Source organism: Gymnoscopelus microlampas (genome assembly GCF_963454915.1).
Source record: "Gymnoscopelus microlampas genome assembly, chromosome: 12".
NCBI lineage: Eukaryota > Metazoa > Chordata > Actinopteri > Myctophiformes > Myctophidae > Gymnoscopelus > Gymnoscopelus microlampas.
The window spans coordinates 7,890,055-7,909,054 of NC_139949.1; the positions used below are offsets into that span (position 1 = coordinate 7,890,055).

Here is a 19,000-nt window from a genome sequence, read left to right on the forward strand (position 1 = left end):
CAACGGTTCTTGTATTTGTCTGATGATAAGATTAGAACTAAGTTTAGTGTTAGGCGTAGTTTTACTGAAGCTATGTTTAGAAATAAGGTTAGGTAGGTTTAGGTATAGTTTACTGACGTTACGTTTAGGAATACCAGTCAGGTGAATACCGCCGGATTTGCCCCGGGGCGACTGTTTTGGGGCGAGCGTTTTGGTATTCACCGTGGGACTGCGTAGCAGCACCTCCTCCGCTCAGAAACGGCGTTGGGATGTTAATTTAACGTCTCTGACAGATGTAGCCTATATATATTTCTTTAGCGATATACAGGTAGCTTAGAAAATTGTAGTATGCCCATAAAAATCAGCTATATACTTTATATACCTAAACATTGCATGATCCATAAATGAATGAGCCTCGCGTCGAGTCATCTCTCTGGAAGGCATTGTAGTGGTAGATAACTTTAATCTCACCCAGTATTATTGAGAGATTGTTGAGAAAAACTAGCAATCTTTGTGGATTTCACGTAAACAAATATAAACACATGGGGGCTGTACTTAGAGTGAAACGGGCGGTACTTAGAGAGAGAAACCGGAGAACAATGACTAGCCATGACCAATCGAAACTCTATGCAAATCTCGGCCGAGTGTCTCTCCACCCCCCAAAGTAACACGGAGACTCGCTCAAAATCAGCCTAATAGAGCCTACTTTGCCATACAAATGTAACCATTTAATGATTCTCCCACGACTATATTTTGCAATAGCAACCTTCTTAAACAATCGAACTGTGTTAATATGAAAAAAAAAAACGAAAAACACAACAAAAAAAAAACGTTTCCATTATCTACTGATTGTCAGCATGCGACATGAGGCAGGTAAGACCAGTAGTAGTCACATATGTAATGTAAACGGTGAGGTTCTCGTATAAGCCCTCATAGGGTTTCTTACCTCACCAGCACAACAACTATCTGTCATCTTTCCCAGGAAAGAACTAGTATATGTATATATATTCTGTTGTGCAAATCAATCAATCACAGTAAATGATAAGACAACTTTTACATTATCTTTTTCTTATTCTTTACCTGAACAGTTGACCTTCAGTGTGAGAGTGGAATCATAAGACTTTACTGGTCCACACTCCACCAGTGAAGACTCAGAGCCAACACAGGAAGATGGAATCATCCATCCAGGTTTGCGTGTAGAACTAGAAGTAAATTCTGTTGAAACAGCAGTGCCACAGTCCAGCTGTCTACACACTACAGATGATGACATCCTGTTCCAGTCAAACCAAGCCAGCACTGGTCTCCACTCTCCCTGGTGTTTCATCTCCAGTATGCCAGAACACTTACTAGTTCCTCCCACCAACCTCACATCTTCAGACTCTGTACAGAGAGTAATAAGGCGTAAAACTTTAATTTCAAGAACTTGAAGAATACAATACATAATCAGGTTTAATTTGTTTACCTGTTGAGTTGTGAGTTGGTTTAACTTGGAGAGCTGAGGAGAAAAATCATAAATAAATGAGTCTCACTGTAACATATCTGTCTGTCTGTCTCTTTCTCGCTTTCTCTCTCCCTCTATCATAAATGTATGGGTACATAAATAACCATATACATTTGTTAATGCGGTCAAAATTATCGCGCCAGTAATTATTCTTTTGAATTAATTGCATACAAAATATTTGAAGCATTTAACGCATGCGCGGTAGTGTTAGAAGGAGTTCTCTTTAGGGCCTTTTCAGGCGGCACGTGCCTTAGTAATTCATTTGAGAGACGGGCGATTATTTGGAACAGAGAAGTTGACGGCCGGAGGACAAAACAACAATGATCGTGGTGCGATCTCCTTAACGCTATGTTACTTTGGAGCCGTTGCCCGCACACCCCCGGTAGTAATAAAAATACACACTTTCACTACTCACCAAAACAAAGACGGTTTTATGGAGTTGAAAGCCTACTTTCCTTAGTGGGAACACTCAGAGATCCCCACCTCACTTCTAAAATACACTTTTTGTCCAGAAAAGAAAATATTCCACTGGAAGGAAAAAAGTTTGTCAGTTCACCTGTTTCCTAGGCTGTGTGTTTCCACTGCCTGTCGATTTCATTGGATATCATTGGTCATCTGACCAGTTTCATTGGATTTCATTGGAACAAATTGACAGGAAGTGGAAAACACACAGCCTAGGAAACAGGTGAATAGAAAAAATCAATTGACCAGATCTGTAGGGGGCGCAGTGGAGTAACTAAAACAAAACCAACTCTCCATCATTTAGCTAGGGACCACCTGGAACCCCCTCAAGGACCACTGGTGTTCCCCGGACCACTGGTTGAAAACTACTTGTTTAGAGGAATAGAGAGACGATGAGACGATGAAATCTTGTCATTGTATTAGGGCGTATATTTTAGATTTTTCAATATTAATACCACACTGTGGATTTGTTAAAATAAACATACATACATACATCCTGTGTGTTAAATGTCCTGATCATGTACCTATTGTCATTTATCTTTCCATTCCAACAATAATATACAGAAATACATGGCATATTATGAACGGTGGTTCGAATGGTGATTAATCATGATGAATTCGTTTTTAAACTGTGATTAATCTGATTAATCACATGCACGTGCATGTGTGCATGTGTGCATGTCCGTGTAAAATAAAGTCAAGTAAAGCAAAGTAAAGTCATGACAGTCCTGGAGGTGTAGGAAGAAATGTTTTGTGTTGTTCTCGTGTAGATTACATTTTATTGTTTTCTTTACTTAAAGCTTGACCACTTATCAGAGGCACTGGAAGTCACTTATTCTAAGGGGGGCTGGGCTGGGCGGGGGAGTCCGTGTGTGCGAAGAGTTAGTGTCGGAACCCATAACTGTTCCCAAGTGAGAAGTTGGTGCCTTGCATGGTTTCCTCCCCCATCGGTGTGTGAATGGGTGAATGTATAACACATTGTTAAGCACTTTCGTTAAGACGCCATTTACCATTGTAAAACGTCACCTTAAGAGTCATTATAAAATGATTTATGTTATGAGTATTGTTATTTGTGCTTACAGCTGTAATTATACTGTATTATAAGCAGATTATAATGCAACTAACATATTAAATGCTTCATACTGTGTTGTTATTATTGTGATAAATCATTTATCAGTGTTTTTGGGGCGGTGTAACCGCCCCCTATAAGTGAGGTTTGGACACTGACCAATCCTGCACCGTGATTGGCCAATACTCTACAACGCAGTCTACAACGCTAACCCTTCCACAGTGAATGCAAATCTATACTTTTGCAAAGTCAGCCAATCACATTACAGCTAGTGTCATCACCACTAGCTGTAATGTGATTGGCTGACTTTGCAAATTCAGGACTGTGATTGGCTAGCGAAACACATGACACATGTGCAGCCCTATGAATAGCAGTATGGACTGGAAAAAAACACATTTATGTTTTTTTTAAGTGAGTCATGTTGTGATGACCACAGACCGCCCGCTTCACACTGGGTGTGATTTTTGGGGCGGTGTAGCCGCCCCCTATAAGTGAGTTTTGGACACCGACCAAAAAATGTGTGTACCCCCTAACCCTTCCATTGTTAATGCAAATCGATACTTTTTTCATATCAGCCAATCACTTTACAGCTAGTGTCATCACCACTAACTGTAATGTGATTGGCTGACTTTGCAAATTCAGGACTGTGATTGGCTAGCGAAACACATGACACATGTGCAGCCCTATGAATAGCAGTATGGACTTAAAAAAAATCACACCCTGTGTGAAGGTAGCGGCGCCTTTGATACATTTTGTCATCGATATGTGTTTATAATGTGTTTATAGCCACGTGTCACGTGAAGCTTGACCAATCACTTTGTTGACGTGTCTGACCAATCAGAGCGTTGACGTGTCTGACCAATCAGAGCGTTGACGTGTCTGACCAATCAGAGCTTTGGCGTGTCTGACCAATCAGAGCGTTGACGTGTCTGACCAATCAGAACGTTGACGGACCAGACCAAACAGAACCTTGGCGGGCCTGACCAATCAGAACGTTGACAGACCTGACCAATCAGAACGTTGACAGAAAAGCCAGGTATAGAGCAGGGCGCCAGCGCCGCTAAAAAGTCATTTATCCTTTTTTTAAAGTGAGTCATGTTGTGATGACCACACACCGCCCACTTCACACTGGGTGTGATTTTTAGAATATATAGAAGGAGTCATTGTAATCACTGTAAACAGTAAAGATAAAGTACTACTGAGGTAATGTTTCAGTCTCTACTCACGACAGTCAGCGTGTTCGTCCCCACAGTCATCTACTGTGTCACATTTCCATGAGAATGGAATGCACGTGTCATTCTGACAAACAAACTGAAGGGGGAGACAGGGGATTATGTTCATAATCAGTAATAAACCAGGCATGAGACATAAAGTCATACAGAGTAACACAAGTGAAGCTGAGGTGAATCACCTGGCTGGCAGTGCAGCTGGACATGCACTGCTTGTTGTCAGCTGTCAAGTGGTGGTAGGGGGGACAGGCACACTTGTAGCCCCCTCCAGGTGAGAGCAGACACAGGTTACTGCAGCCTCCATTGTTGGTCTGACATGGATGACCAGACACTGCAGGGTGGAGAAAACATGCACACATGTAATGACTATGAGAACACACACCTACAGTAGGTGGCCAGTGACTTTGACCAGTTTCACTTTCAAAACCTTTGCATCATGCATGTCACACAAACAGAATGCGGCACACAACACCAATGCTTTTGATAAAGTGGATTGTGGATAGGACTCTATATGAAAAAACTTGTTATATCAACAAAACACATCACATTCTGTTTCAATCAGAAACACTCTCGTCTTAGTAGATAAAGAACCATTTATTGCCACAAACGGAATACAGTTAAGCTTGGCGTTAAAGCTCCACTCTTGGGAGAATATTCACTGAATTTTGTCGAAGCAGCCTGCTAAGCATATATTCAGAGAATGCTTTAGCAAATCCCCCATAGGGATACAATGACAACAATAAGCAATACATTAACATATTAGTTAGAATTAGCAGATATACATGATAAACACAAGTATTTGAGCCTAGCAAGATTTTAAACAGCAGATATACATGATAACCACAAGTATTTGAGCCTAAGCCAGACTCTAAACAAAGCAGATATACATGATAATCACAAGTATTTGAGCCTATGGCAGACTCTAATCAAAAGGTGGAGGCTGGGGTGGAGGAGGAGCTAGCAAAATGCATTGGTTCAGCAACCAAGAAAGACCTAGAGAATATGAAGCCATATTTATAGGAACCTCTTTGCTCAAGCATGAGCTGTGATTGGATAATGAGTGTGTGATGTAATGACCAGCTGGGCTGTGAATGGGGAATAGAAAGCTGATGTTCACATCAGCTGACTGACTGCTGGTTACAGCTTTGGCGTGCACGACTTCCGTGTCCTGCATGAACTAACGCTATGCTTCATTTCAATCAGAAACACTCTCGTCTTAGTAGATAAAGAACCATTTATTGCCACAAATGGAATACAGTTAAGCTTGGCGTTAAAGCTCCACTCTTGGGAGAATATTCACTGAATTTTGTCGAAGCAGCCTGCTAAGCATATATTCAGAGAATGCTTTAGCAAATCCCCCAAAACCAATAAATGCATACTCTCTGGTTTCAGCCAAGCGGCAGCTAGGCTACTCAGAGAGTGCATAACAGAATTCCCCCCCAACACACGGAAGCCAACGCCAAGCCTAAAAAAAACGCCTTAATCAGTCATACTATATTATGTGAAGTAGCAAACCTGCTACTGACTTAAAATAGAATGCGCACGCATCCTGAAGTCATTCTACAAATTATGTGATAAGAGACTATGTGTCACAGCAAGCTTGCTGTGGACCTCAGCATTTAATTATTAAGCTATACTAAAAGAATGCAAGCATGCATCTTAAAATGAGGTCATCCTACAATTAATGAGATATATACTGTGTGTGTTCAACAGCCATGTTGATCCTGTACTTCAGGAGTGCTTTAAATGCAAGCATGCATTTGTGTGTTCAACAGCCCTGTTGATTCCTGAGCTTCAGGAGTTCCTCAGCATTTGATTGTTAAGCTAAACTAAACAAATGCAAGCATGCATCTTAAGACTATGTGTTCAACAGGCCTGATGAATGCAGAAACCTGTTGATTCCTGAACTCAGGAGTCCTAGACGGTATCGTAAAGCGATGCCCACTGCTATGTTGCACCGCGAATAGGATTCGAAAAGGACATTCTATTTCTTTTTAAAGAAATCTGATATATATAAATATGTATATGAGGTCATCCTATGATGAATGATAACTAATGTTTATCATTCATGATAAATAAAGTGTACTAACTATGTGTAACAGCAGCTTGCTGTGGACCTCAGCATTTGATTGTTAAGCTATACTAAAAGAATGCAAGCATGCATCTTAAAACGAGGTCATCCTACAATTAATGACGTATATATACACTATGTGTGTGTTCAACAGCCATGTTGATCCTGTACTTCAGGAGTGTAGCCTACTTAACCAGAAAGTGTACTATAGGGTTGAGATTCCTTGGTTGCCCCTAGCAACGGAACGCCCCTGTAATCACCACTGATTAATAACATATGTGTGTAACAGCAGCGTGCTGTAACTCCCTATCCGCTCAGATAAGAGGGATGCAAGCATGCATCCGTAAAAGTCAACTATCTTCATCAGAATGAACCCATGCCATTGCCAACCACTTTTGAATGCAGACTCTATTTAACCGTCTCCTCATACAGTACATGCCACTCATTGCTTTTTGAGCAACTTCAAGTTTAAGCCTAGACCAATGTAGCTGCACCAATGCAATGCGGAAATGAGTGAGAGGTATACAGCTGCGCAGCAGTCCACATCTTTTGTAGAGGAGACAGAGCCGGGCCGTGAACCATGACCCTGGCTTTCCCTTGTCGGTCAGGAAGAACATTAGTCTTGCCTCGCCAGAGGACGTCTTTGCAGATACTGGATCATGGAGAACAGAGACAAAACATGGTTTTAGTTAAGGTTAGGGTTAGAAATTATGACGTTTGCACCTTCCCCCCCCTGTCTGATTTACAGTGTTTAAGAGTTTAAGATGTTAAGTTCATCCTACAAAAGTGTGAAACTATGTGTAGCAGCAGCATGCTGCAGACCTCAGAAATGAATTCATCAAGCTAAACTAAATTAAAAGTGTAAAATGTAATAACTATATGCAGCAGTAAGCATACTGCGGACCTTACCCATCACGCACAGATAAAGAAATGCAATACAAAACAGAATCATACTACCCAAATCAGTGCAGTGGAACCCAGCCAACACTTTCAGCAGCATACTTATGCCTGATGTCAATCTCAGATACGTAGATAGCGATCCACAAAAGCTTCAAGTTCCACAAGCATGCAGAACACCACCTAGATGAACTTTTGGAAAGACACACACAAGAGCAAGCATGCAAGCCTTCTCGTCTGGACGCTGTGGAGATCTGTAAGCAAACAGCTGGATTATATCATTCACTCATGGTGAACGTAGTAGCGTTCATGGCTGCAGACCGGCAACCTGCTGCTTCATTGTGAATGCTGGAATCAAGCAGCTGAAGAGTACTGTAGCTGTACCGTTTGCAATAAGCAGACCGCAATGCATCTTTAAGACTTTGTTTGCAATAAGCAATTATTTTAAATTGCAATTATCATCATAAGTTTTCTTCTTTCTGCAACCATCCAATGAAACTTAACCCAGCAGCACCTGTATGAGTCAGAGACAAGTAAACCCCCTTTATCCTTGCAATGAATAATGACTATTATATGATTTCCGCCTTTCACCTGCTGTGTTTTTTGTCCAACTCGAGATGTGGCCAGACGGTGCGCACTTCCTTTAGTACTTAAACAGACAAAGTATGCATCTGAAAATATTTTTGTGAGAAATAAGCAATGCACTAGATAACGTGCCTCAGTCAGCAGAACTCCCTCTGTCTGCCCACTGCTGACACTATGTTACTATGTAGCAGTAACCTTTTTCCTGTAGCATGATTAACATTAGTATCCTCATCATAGTAGTAGCAGCTCAACTGCAGTAGAATGAGTAGCACGATAAAATAGTAGCAGCATTTAGCCAAGCATGATTTATAGCTGTAATGTTAGCAGCAAGTATAAGTAGCTTTTTAGTAGTAGAATCAGTATCTCACACTTTTAGAACTAACAGCAACCCAACCTGAACCTTCCCGGCATCCGTGATGGAAAGAAGGTCATGCCATCAAAAGCCTTGGATCACCATAATAGCAGTCGCTCATAAACAAAACAGAAGCAGTGTGAATTCAAGCAATGAATATCCCTTTACAATGACATGGTTAGCTAAAAGTGAAGTAACATGCAATTAATTCAATGCACTATGAATCCGCTCCCTGCATCTAAGTCATAAGCTGATAGAATTGAAGCAGCAGAGAATCAGATTAACCTTTGCTTGCCCTCTAAATGGCACCCCCTGGAGGACAACCCACTACAATTGAAGCAATCGCCCCATTTCACAAGACTTTAAATCCACCATGAAGTAATTATCTATTTAAGCATCTGCAAACTAATCCACCCACATAATAGTTACCTGAACTTGAGCGATAAATTAAGTGAATAGAACAGGAATGCAGAAATAACAGCTTCACTGAGTGGATTATATTAACTTGAATATCCCCTGATAGTTGTGTACCTTATTTAACATGACATGATAGTTGTGTACCTTATTTAACATGACATGATAGTTGTGTACCTTATTTAACATGACAGTTACACTGCCATAATGCCTGCACATGACCAGTTAAGAAAGAAAACACCCTTGCCTTCACCTTATTCTCACACGGTAGCATTGAACTGAATTGACCATGATATGACTGTGTCAGTTGCATAGACTACAATACCCAAGATGCATGCTGTATTGTATGAGACTTCCTGATTACTCCCAAGGAGTAGTCACGTGACACCACCACGGCGTGTTGCCAGATTGTAAGAAAAAGAAGCGCCAAGTCTATAAAAACAAGTCGCAAAACAAGTGTTTAGAATATTAAACATTTTTTGTACCATGATTACATATGAATATGGGGTTCCTTCACATGAACCCTGTTTAGTAATCATATTTGCTAGTGACTTAACAGAACACAATCCCAAAGTCGCTTATAATAAGCAGACATGGCAACACTGATTTGATACACATGCTGTGATTTCCTTTCCTGGCTTGAATACATGTCTAAATTTTGACTTCTTGTCTTATATTATGCCCCGTTGCACACAGATTGTCTACGACAGCTTTGATAAGTATAAACATATTATAAAAGCATTTGTGCTAGCAGAGCACTACAACTGTTGGAAGCTCTGCTTGAAGCTTCAGCCAACTAGATGGTACTGCACCATGTATTGTGGGTATTCCCAGAGTCAAGAGTGCCTCAGCAGAACAGCATTAGAACTTAGAAGCAGTACTTATTTTTTTTGGAAAAATCAAACTTTCGGCCCAAAAATGTAGCTCCATATATTCCTATACCTGAAGCCATAAAATGCTAAAATAGCCACGTTTCATTACCTGATGAAAGCTCTTTAAAACCACTGAAATGTCTTCTGCTGGGAATAAAAGGAAGTAGCCTACATGGGGAGCAAGCTGCTGTGTTAACTTTGCAGCGCTGTACAAACAAATCAAAGTTTTTACATGGCAGCAAGCATGCTGTTAGCTTTAAGCTACAAACAATTCGAGCTTTCCACATGCTATGTTACCTTTAAGCTATAAACAATTCAAGCTTTCCACATGTTATGTTAGCTTTAGCTACAAACAATTCAAGCTTCCACATGGGAAGGAAGCATGCCATGTTAACTGTGCAGTTCTGTATAACAACAAAGATTCTACATGCAGCAGCATGCTATGTTAGCTTTTAGCTACAAATAATTGAAGCTTTCCACATGGGAAGCAAGCATGCTATGTTAACTGAGCATTGCTGTATAACAACACAGCTTCTAAACACATGGCAGCACGCATGCTATGTTAGCTTTAAGCTACAAACAATTGAACTTTCCACATGGGAAGCAAGCATGCTATGTTAACTGTGCAGTGCTGTATAACAACCAAGCTTCTAAATGCAGCAGCATGCTATGTTAGCTTTAAGCTACAAACAATTGAAGCTTTCCACATGGGAAGCAAGCATGCCATGTTAACTGTGCAGTGCTGTATAACAAACAAACTTCTAAATGCAGCAGCATGCTATGTTAGCTTTAAGCTACAAACAATTCAACTTACCACATGGTGAAGAGAGTAGCCTACAAACAAATCAAGCTTCTACTGTCTGGGCAGCAAGCATGCTGTATTAGCTTTGTGCTACAACAATTCCTAATTTCTACATGGCAGCAAGCATGCTATTCGCTTAAGCTATGAGCACATTAGTGTTTGGCAGCAATAATAGAAGAAGCATTGCTGCTGTAGCAGTGGTAAAGTCAGCATCATAAGCAGACTCATCTCATATAGCACCAAAATATCATAGAGCAGCGCACAAAGCAGTAGATGAGCAGCAGATGAAGCTCGCAGCAGCTAGCAAAATGCATTGGTTCAGCAACCAAGAAAGACCTAGAGAATATGAAGCCATATTTATAGGAACCTCTTTGCTCAAGCATGAGCTGTGATTGGATAATGAGTGTGTGATGTAATGACCAGCTGGGCTGTGAATGGGGAATAGAAAGCTGATGTTCACATCAGCTGACTGACTGCTGGTTACAGCTTTGGCGTGCACGACTTCCGTGTCCTGCATGAACTAACGCTATGCTTCATTTGTGTGACATGCATGATGCAAAGGTTTTGAAAGGGAAAGTGTTCAAAGTCACTGGCCACCTACTGTATATGTTACAACAGTGCTTTATAAACCGTTTGTACCCAAGACACACAGATGTGTCAGAGTTAAAATCATAAGGCTTACCTGTCTTTCTTCCTTCCTTCATCCCTTTATATTTTGGTGTGGAGGGGGGGATTAAAAACAACTAGCTGATATAGATGAAATCGCAAAAATAGACGATCTAAAAGTTCACAACACGTTACATTGTGACGTTCTGTGGACTTGTAGATCTGCTATTTTGTGGGGGGAAATAAAATAAATGCCGCCTAAAATGCAAGTAGATAATCTTGCCTATAATTACATGATCAGAATAGGGACACCAGGTTGTTTATACAACACTTTAAAAAAAATACAATAATACAATAATACACAATACATAAAAGTCACAAAACAGCATGAAGAGTAATAATGAGAGTGTTGTATACAGTAGGTGGTACAGACCCTCAGGTTGTCTATAGGGGTGGTAGATGTGGATGTCTAATGGACCGATCAGGTTGCTGATGAGACTGATCTTGTTGGTTCCCTGAGTCTTGTTGGCTCTGTAGATGGATCTGGTCTTTATGTCTGTCCAGTAGATGTGATCCTCAAACAGAGTAATAGCCCAGATGTTGTCCTGACTCACAACTACAGACGCACAAAACCCCAAACAAAAAGTGTCAGACTATTATAAAATGCACGAATAAAGTAATAAAAGTTAAAGAACAAAGATTGTGCTTTAACATACACCAATACAGTATAACAAAGTAAATAATGTTCTCAGTGCTTTCCATTCTTTTTCTTAACCCATTAAGACCGGGAACGCATCTGTGTGTCACATTTTTAGATTTATTTGGCTATTAAAAAATAGCAGATCTACAAGCTCTTAGCGCGGCACCGAGTGCCGCGCTACGAGCTTGTAGATCTGCTATATTTTATTGAAAATGCGTGAAAAAACTTGCAAATCTTTGAATTTATATATTTAGTTTTAAAGCGAACATTTTTAACTCTGTTACTACTTCTGGGAGGGGGGTCCCTGGAACAAAATATTTTGAGATGGGGGGTCCACGGCCAAATACATTTAAAAATATGTTTTAGGATTTAGAAGACATTTTTTAGAATCCCCCCAGAGGCAAAGCTTTAAAAATATATGTATTCAAATATTTTCTTCAAAAATAGCAGATATACAAGTTCGTAGCGCGGCACCGAGTGCCGCGCTACGAACTTGTATATCTGCTATTTTTGAATAGCCCAAATAAATCAAACAATGACAGAGATGCGTTCCCGGTCTTAATGGGTTAAATTAAACTATTTAAACCAGATGATCTCTACTAAAAACTAGAAGCGAAAAAAGAAGGCTAAACTGTGTCTGTGTGTGTGTGTGTGTGTGTGTGTGTGTGTGTGTGTGTGTGTGTGTGTGTGTGTGTGTGTGTGTGTGTGTGTGTGTGTGTGCGTGCGTGCGTGCGTGTGTGAGAGAGTTTTTGTGTGTGTGTGTGTGTGTGTGTGTGTGTGTGTGTGTGTGTGTGTGTGTGTGTGTGTGTGTGTGTGTGTGTGTGTGTGTGTGTGTGTGTGTGTGTGTTGCGTGTGTCACCTGTGTGTCTGTTGGTTCCATCCAGGTTGGCAAACTCAATGTATTTCTCCTCGTTGGTCCAGTAGATGTGATCATTGATGTAGTCTAACGTCAGGCCTATGGGCTTGGAGATCTTATCCTTCACGATGACTCTCCTGTCGGTGCCGTCCATCCCCATCCTCCCTATGTGGGGGTTGTTGATACTTACGTCTGACCAGTACAAGTATCTGTCAGGGAGACACTGTGTCAGGGTCACTATTCACAACTAATCACACATAGTGGACATACAATATGAAAACTATCAAAATAACGAAAACCAGTTCACAAAAAAATTGATAATTGCAGATCTATAAGATAACATGTCACATTGTGACGTGGTGTGAGCTTGCAGATTGGATTTTTTCACTATTTTCCTGCACTTTTTTAATCTAGCCCCCGACCACCCCATTTTATAATAAAAAACTAAAACTAAAGGCAGGTTTTTTTGTATTGTTTTAAAAGCATCAGTGGACTGTGGTGCTCTCTGGTGATCTAAGGTGTTATTTAAATTATTCTTGAACAACAATGTTGTATAAATAATGTCTAAGAATCTTTTTAGTGACCCTTCAAACTTAGATCTGCAAGAGGAACATAATATGATGCAATGTCATCAGTTTTATGTTTAGATGTAATTCAGTCTTCTTGTATCCGTGGTGTTTCACAGGATGGTTGATAAATGTAATGTGAGGTTCATGATGTCACCACAGTGCTCTTACCCGTAGCGTACATCCACAGCTATGGACCATGGTCGGGCCAGGTCAGTGTTGAGCAGGACTGTTGGGTATGACCCGTTTAGATTGGACACCTCTATGGTGTGATGCACATAGTCACACCAGTAGAGGTTTCCTCCCACCCAATCAACAGCTAGATCGTCTGGTGTGATGGTCGACTTGTTGTGAAGGATCTGTCAATGAACCATACATGCACTCTGAATATACTCACCATGCCTTCATTCTTAGATATGATAGTGTAGACAGTGGTTTAAAGTAACTAAGTACATTTACTCAAGTACTGTACTTAAGTACAATTTTGGGGTATTTTTTACTTTACTGGAGTATTTCCAATTTTCAGTACTTTTACTTCTATTCCACTACATCTCAGAGGCAAATATTGTACTTTAACTCCACTGTTACTAGTTACTTTGTAGATTTTGATTATTATTATATCATTAAAATCTACAAGCTACAAGCACACACACACACGCACACGCACACGCACACACACACACACACACACACACACACACACACACACACACACACACACACACACACACACACACACACACACTTCGGAGCCACTTTCGATTCAAATGGGAATAAAATGGTTCAAATATTTACATTTTTCTTTTAATTTGTTTCTCTGTATTTATAGCCGATCTGCCACACATGAAATCAATATGTTTTGAATTTAATTGTGATACATGTACAGCTAAGCATATTAAGCACAATTATGTATGTGACAACATACCATACAACAATGAGAAATGCTGCGCGATCAGTGACCGTTTGTCCATACAGATACAGTATGTAAACAAACTGACTTATTAAGGAGAGCCGTCGTCACAACATCTCATAAACAGCCATGGAGAAAACATAAATAATAAGTAGCCTATCCATGTGTTATGGATTGACTGAAGTCAACATATAATCATATAAAAGTTTGTGAAAACCTGGTGTAGAGAGACAGGAAACCAAGGACAGACGGAGGAGAAAGATGTGAGACAAGACCAGGAGTCAGATTCAAACTCACATCCTCACTGATCATGGAGCACATGTAAACTAACTCAGCGGTTCTTTTCAGACCACGACCCCCCAAAATAATCATATTTGAACTGGGGACCCCCCAAAATAATCATTTTGTCTTATTGCCTCTATAATAATGGTCATAGTTGTCTTGTTTTCCTTTTGTAAAGATAGATATTAGATATTAAAAAGGTTTTAAAAGTCCTTAAATTGTCACTTTACAGATGTGCAGATATCCTACACTTAGACCCCCCCCCCCCCCCCCCAATCTGGGGACCCATAGTTTAAATACTAGTATAAATACTCTGAATTACAATCATAAGCATTTTGTAAACAAGTATCCGTCATTCATCCTCATAGTTGTCATTGTCACACTGACCTGGACGTCACTGCCGTTGATGTGCATACGACTGATCATGGTGTGGTAAGGGGGGTTCGGTTGTGTCTCCTCTATCCAGTAGATCATCTGCTGCTGATAGTCAAAGTCCAGAGCCACTGCTCTCTTCAAGTCCTGTCACACCACAGCAGTTGTGTTAGTCTCAGACTGGAATATATTCCAGCATGTCAAAAGCAGTGTGTGTAGAATATTGTATAGGATTACATAGGATGTGTTGTTATGTCTAATGGTTTTCACCTGTTTGAGCTCTGTGGAGCTGGAGCCGTTCATGTTGATCTTCATCAGGTTCTTTATGTTGGCTAAGATGAGGAAGGGCTCCACCTCTGGAGAAAGTAAGACATTACATTTGAGTTGGTTTACCTTTAAAAATACACAAATCCCAAATCAAGACTATCTCATTCTATGTATCTCTCTCTCTCTCTCTCTCTCTCTCTCTCTCTCTCAGACAGACAGACAGACAGACTTACCTGTTGTGTTGTGTGTTGGTTTAACTTGGAGAACTGAGGAGAAACATAAAAAACAAAAACTAATTGAGCTTCACTGTAACAACAATGGACTCCAACACAGATGGTTTGAGAGGGAACAGAAGAGCTTGTTTTCATTACAAGCCCCGCCCGAAGCCCCTCAGTCAGATTCAGGCACGCCGGAAGGGGTTAAATAGTGGGGGGGCAGTGATGATGTCATAGTGGGGGCGTGGCCTAGTGGCAACGGCTTATTATTATGGATTATTATTACAAAACCACTTATACAGTATATATACTTTGGCAATTTGAAAATAGCAGATTTGTGACGCGTTGTGAGCTTGTAGATAGATCTGCAATTTTCAAAGAATTCTTATACATTTTACACATTTGAAAACTTGTGAAATGGGACCTTCTGCATAATGAGTAATTTTGGTACTGGGGCCATGTGTCCTTGATGAGTACACCAGGTTTTAAATAAATAAATGATGTATTAAATATGTCTGTTTACCTCCTGCCAAACAAAAAGAAAGACAAAACTCAAAAGAAATTAAACAATGTTGATCAAGATGTCTGCAGGGGAGAAAGACAGAAAATACAGGAAATAGTGTTTCTGTACTTTTCCAATTTGACCTTTTTTTGTAGCATAGAGCAGAGAGTTAAGGGCCGTTCATACCAAGCACTATAACTATAACTATAGAAATATAGTTTTAAAAATGGTTGTAAGTCAAGTGGATGTCAGAGTTCATAATAACTAAAACAAATACAATGGTGAACGATATTGTTATTGTTACAGTGCTCAGTGTGTGCATGGTAGAATATAAATAATTGCAGTGTACAGTGTGTGTGTGTGTGTGTGTGTGTGTGTGTGTGTGTGTGTGTGTGTGTGCGTGCGTGCGTGCGTGCGTGCGTGCGTGCGTGCGTGCGTGCGTGCGTGCGTGCGTGCGTGCGTGCGTGCGTGCATGTGTGTATGTGTGTGTGTGTTAGAAGAATATGCACATACAATATACAATATACAACGCTATACACCAGGGGTAGGCAACCTTAAGGACAGGTGTCAACATTGGCACAGGGGAGGGTGATCACTGGCACACTGGCATAAGTGTGAGAGAGAGGAGTTTTCTTTAAAAATGTTTTTTTTTAAACATTCTGCAGATAATTCTGCATTCATTCGAACTCTGAGTCTGAACTCTGACTGGGGAGGGAGTCTGGGAGATACATTAGGTGGGGTTATTGGTCTGACTGATTCTAATGCTCTGACTGATTCTAATGATCATTACAATGTCCTGATGTGAAAGAACATATTTCGAAAGAAGAAGAAGAAAAAAAGGTTATGTATAAGGTTAATCACAATCTGTTGGAAATATTTGACTTTGATGTGGTGTCATAATTAAACTTAATGTTGATATGGCTCAATGACTATCAAGAGAATAAAAACTGAGTGAGCTGAGCGACCATCCTGTGCCTCGTTATACATCTTCATAGCTAGCTGCACAAAGGACTGTCTGAGTCTATTTGCCGTCCGTGCGGGGAAGATGAATCTATCATTACCCCTGCTGCTGAACCTTCCTAAAGTAGGGATGCCAGGTTGCAAGTGGAGGAAAGCAAAAAACACGCATGCATGCGTGTTGTTTGCTTTCTCTTACACACACGCACTTATGCACGCGCGCACACACACACAAACACACACGCACACACACGCACACGCACACACACACACACACACACACACACACACACACACACACACACACACACACACACACACACACACACACACACACACACACACAGAGCTACACAGTGGGAGTAAAGATAAAAATGCACACAGACACTCATAGTCTAACCTCTGCCTGGCACAGCACACCATTCAACACTAGAAACAAATCATAACCCAAAATGTGACAAACATACGATCATAGTCATAACAGTGTGTGTGTGTGTGTGTGTGTGTGTGTGTGTGTGTGTGTGTGTGTGTGTGTGTGTGTGTGTGTGTGTGTGTGTGTGTGTGTGTGTGTGTGTGTGTGTGTGTGTGTGCGTGTGTGTGTGTCTTCATACTGCAGCCCCACAGAGCTCACACTCTATGTAGGGCATGAGGAGCTTTAGCTTCCTGTCAACAAAAAGTTGTGAATTTACACCAAAACCACACGATGAGTGAGTTTGCAGATCGGCTATTTTTGGCAGACATTTAGCCCTTGGGAATCGGGTCGACTAAGTATAGGGCCAATCCTCATTAAGGATGTGTAATGGAGAAGCCTCAACAACCTTTATAGTTATCTCTGCCAGGCCGGACGGTCAAAGGCTTTAAAGGTCCAGTGAAATTAAAATTTTGGTCATTTTATTTAGATGTTTCAGTCTGAAACGGCCTTGCAACTAATCAGAAGGTTCCATCCCTTCAGGCTATGGCACGGTGGAACCTCACTCACACGGTGCACAGTGCTAGTGTTTGTAGCCTGCAGGCGCACGCTGGCCAAGGGAGAGAGAGACGGCCACTGTGCAGAATGTTTGTCACCAAAGTGCTTATTTGTAACCTAAAAGGTTTTCAGATACATATTTTAGTGTGCTGATTAAGTTTACAATGAGTAATACACCGTATGGACGTCATCTTGAATGAGATTCAAAACGGAGTAGTTCTGTAATTAAAATCAGCTGTGTTTGGATGAACGTGCATCTATGGGAATCACACAGCACAAAATCTGTCATCACGCAGCACGTTTTTGTTCACAGGAAATAATTAAGATTGGCCTTTTAGGGACTTTTGATATAAAATACACAAAAATGATTATGCTCTAAAAGTGTGAAAAATGTATTTTTCATTTCACCAGAGCTTTAAATTTAGTTTTTGCCCTGTCACGGGGTAGCCTGTGCCCTACACACACACACACACACACACGCACGCACGCACGCACGCACGCACGCACGCACACACACACACTACCCACACACACACACACACACACACACACACACACACACACACACACCTACTTGCAAGCCCAACTGCGTATCGGTACAATCTTTGTCAAGTAGGCTAGCAGCCTACATGAATGACAGATTGTGACATATTTAACCCAAACCAAGCAGTGCGTGTTCGAGTTACACTAAAATAAAGCAGTCATGTAGGCTATTCCCTGTGAGACTCGGGCGGGCTGCAGTCAGTCCCGTGCCACCACGTTAATGAGAGATAGGCTGGAGAGGACATTAATGGATGAAGGCAGGTGTGTGTTGGGAGGGTTAAATGTCCGATCTCCCGGTGGCCATGAAAAGATTACAGCGGCGCCGCTGCGCCCGGTCCAAACTCCCGAAAAATCCTCTTACATAAGAACTCGTATATTTTGAAAATAGCAGATCTACAAGCTCACAACGCATGGTGATGCGATGCGTTGTGAGCTTGTAGATCTGCTATTTTCAAATAGCCAAAGCAGTCATATCAATCAAAGTCAGCCAAAGTCAACAACTGCCTCCGACCTGACGTGAGATCTGAGCGGGACGTACGCTAAAGTCAGGGACGCACAGGGGTTTGAACATACGGTTCCATTGGGGGGGGATATCCCCCCCACTTTTGGGATGAAGAATAAAGAAAAAGAAAAAACCTCCGACTACACTTCATGGAGTAGGCCTACATATGTTGTAAGGAATTAACAGAATTTACCAAATTAAAGTAACAAACCCCCCCCCCCCCCCCCCCAAAGTAACAAACATGTTCACACTGGCTAAAGTCAAAGTCATGATATATTGATAAATGCTGAAAGTTTTGGTGATCTCGCCGTACGTCCATTATTTGGTCTACTCCGTGTTGATAAATGAGGGCCAATGTGTTTATTTAAATTGTCATTGAGTTTTCACCCAAGTTGTACATGTTTATTGTAAAACATACAACTCTAACATTGTACAAATGGCACCAAATGTGGAGCCATTTGTATACTCTCATAGTTGTGGGGGTCTGTGTCCTGGTAATTGTAATCTGGAGTGTCAAGAATC

At 41.0% G+C, this 19,000-nt stretch overlaps 1 long non-coding RNA gene across 1 annotated transcript in view; it reads right to left on the reverse strand.

Moving 5' to 3' along the window:
- Window positions 1-14,794: 14,794 nt before the first annotated feature.
- Window positions 14,795-19,000, reverse strand: part of LOC311057575 — a 5,542-nt gene continuing 1,336 nt past the window's right edge. The window contains exons 2-3 of the long non-coding RNA XR_014601971.1: window positions 15,026-15,058; window positions 14,795-14,881 (exon numbers count right to left, since the gene is read on the reverse strand). This is a non-coding gene — a long non-coding RNA (uncharacterized lncRNA). The remainder of the gene's footprint in view (window positions 14,882-15,025; window positions 15,059-19,000) is intronic.